Source organism: Ursus maritimus, unplaced genomic scaffold (assembly GCF_017311325.1).
Source record: "Ursus maritimus isolate PB19 unplaced genomic scaffold, ASM1731132v1 scaffold_14, whole genome shotgun sequence".
Taxonomy (NCBI): Eukaryota; Metazoa; Chordata; class Mammalia; order Carnivora; family Ursidae; genus Ursus; species Ursus maritimus.
Window position 1 is genome coordinate 47,334,511 of NW_024423786.1, and position 5,336 is coordinate 47,339,846.

Consider the following 5,336-nt stretch of genomic DNA (forward strand, 5'->3'; position numbering starts at 1 on the left):
CCAGCTGCCCCCGCGCGCTCCCGGAGCTCCCGGTCTCAGTCTGGTTCCAGTGAGCACACCGGAGCTCCATTTCAGTCTGGTGGCACGTGCTCCTCGGCTCATGGTCTCAGTCTGCTCTCTTGCGGGTGCCGGTCTGTGAGTCCACCCGCTCCCCCGTGCAGGTGGCTGCCACTTCCCGGCTCCCGAATGCGGCGGTTCCCTCCCCCTTCCGTTTATCTTCCGATATCTGTGCGCGGTTTCACGGCTCCCCGCTTTATACCTCAATACTCAGCGCTGGAGATGTTCATTTGTAGAGATCCAGATGTATCTTCCTGCATCCCAGGCTGATTCCGTGGATGTTCAGGCTGGTCTGGTACCTATCCAGCTCGACTCAGGGGACCGGCTGAAAAAGGGGTCCCCTACTCCTCCGCCATCTTAACTCCAAGCCAATAGCTTGGCTTTCTATTGCTTTTACAACTTCAACGGCATGTAGACCAATGTTTGACAGGTGGAAATGACCCAGCAAACATGGACGCCAGTCAAAAATTGCATTTCCCATTGCAGGCTAACCTAAGTGACAAAGGTTTCCTCAAAATAAAGAAATAAATTAGAAAGCACATATTGAGCACCTACTGTATGTTAGCTACTCCGCCAGGCACCGGAGAGAAAAGTCATACAGAAACTATAGTTGACCTCTCAAGGAGGCCCTCCTCAATTTTACACAATTGTCCTTCAAATTATTCAATGGCCAACAGGTTAGCTACATCTGATCTTTCTTAACATATTTGGGAAGTGAAAGGTTAAAGATGCATGGGATTTCAGCTTATAGCAATAATCACATTGGTAGAAAAATGAAAAATCCCCACATAATACTCTTTTCTTTAACCCAAGTATTGGCCTCTTTTTCCTGAGAAACTATAAAAATAAGTCTTGTTTTTGTTTTCCCCCTTTTTTTCTTTCATTTCTCAGGATAGCACAAAATCAAGCTGGGGAAAAAGCAAAAATAACAGAAAAGATTCTCCAACTGGGTAAATAGTTCTCACATCATTTGGGCGGTGGGGATAACAAGTATATTCAGTGAGGTGTGTGAAGGGCATAGATCAGAAGTCCCCTGCTCAATGAATTTTTATATGTGTGCAAACCTATGAGACCAAGCAATCAAGGCATAAAACCCCAGAAAGTTCCTGCCTCAACTTCGCAGTTGATAACTCCCAAAGGTAGCCACTACTCTGATTTCTCTCACCATTGACTGATTTTTTTTCCTGTTCTTAAACATTACCAGTCTGAAATAGACCATACATGCTGTTGTAATTCTACCCAGAAAGAGATGGTGGAGAGCTGCTTCTCATGGAGCAGAGGTCATCTAGCCCAGCTATGGAGAACTTTCTATGTTTTCTTGTAAGCATAAAAATATTTCCTGTACAAATAACCCCAGGAGAATTCATATGTGTGGCTTCCCTTATACACGAGAAGCATCTTCCCTTATACATGAGAAGACAGAAGGATGCTGTCTTCCTCATATTTTATTATCGGACCCACAGTTCTGCTTTTTTCTTTTCTTTCCTTAGCATTACCAGCGGATTATACAGCCAGCCTGTTTGGTGGTGCTTTGGGTTTCCTATTGATGAGGGAACAAAGAATACGACAGTGCCCCCCACCAGGAAGCTTCCTGACTAGCTCAGGAAAGGGTTCCTACAGCTCTAAGATGAGCATCAGTCTATGGCTTGTTCAACAAGAAAACATGTCTGACATCACAAAACCAGGAACTGGTGGGACCAAGACACATTCTAGCCTCTTGACTGTCAAAGCCTGGGCTCTTTCTACTAAATCACTCTCTCTCTCTCTTTTTTAATTTTCATTTCACTTCAACTTAATTAACATACACTGTATTAGTTTCAGAGGTAGAATTCAGTGACTCATCAGTTGCATACAATACCTAGTGTTCATTACATCAAGTGCCCTCCTTAATGCCCATCACCCAGTTACCCCATCCCCCCACCCCTCTCCCTTCCAGCAACCCTGTTTGTTCGCTAGCATTAAGAGTATCTTTTTTTTTACATTATGTTAGTCACCATACTGTACATCATTAGTTTTTGATGTAGTGTTCCATGATTCATTGTTTGCATAACACCCAATGCTCATTGCAACACGTGCCCTTCTTAACACCCATCACCGGGCTAGCCTATCTCCCCACCCCCCTCCCCTCTGAAACCCTCAGTTTGTTTCCTGGGGTCCATAGTCTCCCATGGTTCATCTCCCCCTCTGTTTTCCCCTCTTCATTTTTCCCTTCCTTCTCCTAATGTCCTCCCTGTTATTCCTTATGTTCCACGAATAAGTGAAACCATATGATAATTGTCTTACATCGTTGGTGGGAATGCAAGTTGGTACAACCACTTTAGAAAACAGCGTGGAGGTTCCTCAAAAAGTTAAAAATAGAGCTACCCTATGACCCAGCAATTGCACTACTGAGTATTTACCCCAAAGATACAGACATAGTGAAGAGAAGGGCCATATGCACCCTAATGTTCATAGCAGCAATGTCCACATTAGTCAAACTGCAGAAGGGGCCAAAATGCCCTTCAACAGATGAATGGATAAAGAAGACGTGGTCCATATAGACAATGGAATATTACTGAGCCATCAGAAATGATGATTACTTAACATTTGCATCAACACGGATGGAAGTGGAGATTATGCCAAGTGAAATAAGTCAAGTAGAGTTAAGAGTCTCTTATGGTTTGCCTTCCTCTCTGTTTTCATCTTATTTTATTTTTCCTTCCCTTCCCCTATGTTTATCTGTTTTGTTTCTTAAACTCCACATACAAGTGGAATCACATTACATAATGCTCTCTTGTTAACCAGAGAGGGTACAGAGAAAACAACTGGGATAAAGAAACTCACTGGGTGCCTGACAACACACAGGAGAGGGATTTGAGGAGGGAGAATCTCCTAAGTCAGCAAGTACAGCCTCAGACTGATCCAGATGCCTAGAAAGTGCCTAAGTGCCTGGTAGTAAATTCCCCATGAATACCAGGCACTGTGCTGTCTGCACTCAGCATGGAGACTGCTGGGTGATAGTAACTTTCAGAGGCTATGGCTTTGACTCAGTGTTGGTGAGAGGAAGCAGCCCACAGGATCCTGCAGCCTGATGGGTTACCAGGGAGAAGCTGCTCCAGTAGGAGCTCACGTAGACTCAGCAAGCATGCCGAAGGCTTATTTTCTTTTATCATTATTTTTTTTTTAATTATTTTTCTGCCCAGTGCAGTGCTGGACTTAAAGGAAGTTGCACTGAACAGGCTCCATGTGATCTCTGCTTTAAGGGAACTTACAGAAAAGAGGAAGGTGATGTCATAAACAATCAGGTCCCAAAAGACATGTGATTTAAGAAAGAACCTGGTTCCTGGCTTCCGCCTTGGATGTAGAAACCTGCCAGACACTGCTGCCACCACAGCCACAGGAAAAGGCTGAATAATCAACAAAAACATAATGTCCTTGAACCCATCAGAGAGCTGAGGTCACAGGCAACCCAATAGCCAGAAATCTAGGGGAAGAGAGATGGACAGGAGCACTGGCTCGCCTGTGGCATGGGATGAAGACAGTGCACCAGACGAGGGGGAGATTTCTGCTACAAGTTTTAACTACTTGCTAAAGGCCAGGTGTGGGCTGGTGTGAGGGTGGAGCATCCGGGAAAATCAGACACAAGGGGACTTCTCACCCACCATCAGGCTCTTCTGGGACCACCACCAGGTAGTCATGAGGAAGGTTGGGGGTAGGGCCAGAGACGGGGGAAGCCCCCTCCTTAGTCAGATCCACAAATTCATGGTCTGACTCCCAAGTTACCATGACAACATGTTTGCCAATGGTTCTCATACCACATAACCACACAGACTTTTTCTAACACCTGGCAGCAGGTCCCTCACCATGTTTTAAGCTGAAATTTCTTCACCCCTCTATAGCTTCTTTCTCGCTGCCAAATTCCAAAGTCAATGCCAAATTTTAAGTTTTTGTTGCAGCAGCATCCTCTTTCTGATACTAACTTCTGTGTCCATTACATTATGTGCTCATAATTCTGTGAGTTGGCAATCTGAGCTGAACTCAGCTGAGCAGTTCTACTGATGGTCTCACCTAGGGTCATTCATGCAACTGCCATCACGTGGAGGCTTGCCAGGGGCTGGATGGCCCAAGATGGCCTCACTCACATGCCTGGTGGTTGGTGCCCACCATCAGCAAGGCCCTCTTCATGTGGTCTCCCAACCTAGAGGAGAGAGGTTGGCCCAGGCTTCTTCACACTTTGCTCTTAAGACTCTAACCATAATGTGGGATGCCTGGGTGGCTCAGTCAGTTAAGCGTCCAGCTCTTGATTTTGGCTCAGGTCATGATCTCAGGGTTGTGAGATTGAGCCCTGGGGTAGGCTCTGCACTCAGCGAAGAGACTGCTTAAAGTTCTCTCCCTCTCCCCCTCCCCCTATTTGAGCGCCCTCTCTCTCAAAAAAAAAAAAATCTTAAAAAAAAAAAAACAACTCCAACCATAACTAAAAGAGGGCAAACCCCAGCTCCAGGGCTGGAGATGGGGCACCGCCATTTTCATCCCCCCCCCCCCACATCAGTACTAAAAGCCTTCAGGGAGCAAAACAGCACCACATAGTGCAATCCGGAGCCACTTACACTGAGCCAGCCCCTGGCAAGGGCTGTGCAATTCCACCTGGGCAAAGACACCTGAGTCAGCCCAACAGGCCCCTCCCCCAGAAGAACAGCAGGAACAACCAGCTAGGACCAAATTTACCAATCATAGAGAGATGCAAAATTTCAGCTCTCAGGGAAAACAGTATATAGCATTCACGGTTTTTTCTTCTTATTCTTTAGTCTTTCTGTTTAACATTTTTTTCCTTTTCAGCTAATTTCTTATTTATCAATTCTTTTTTTTCAAGTTCCATGATTCAGTACTTGCATATAACACCCAGTGCACCATGCAATACATGCCCTCCTTACTACCCATCACCAGTCTATCCCATTCCTCCACCCCCTTCCCTCTGAAGCCCTCAGTTTGTTTCCCAGAGTTCATAGTCTTTCATGGTTCATTCCCTCTTCTGATTACCCCCCCCCTTTCTTTATCCCTTTCTTCTCCTACTGATCTTCCTATCAATTCTTTTTTTAAGTCTTTTTTAATTTTTATTCTTACATTTATGTTATATTTTTTTTTTATTTTTGCTTTCCTTTCATTGTATTCAATTTATTTTTGTATATATATAAGTTTTTCTTTTTTTCCTATTTTGGGATCCAGTTTCTTCTAACAAACAGACCAAAATACTCCCAAGATCTAGTTTATTTTTGTGTTCTGTTCAACTTCTGGTTTGATTT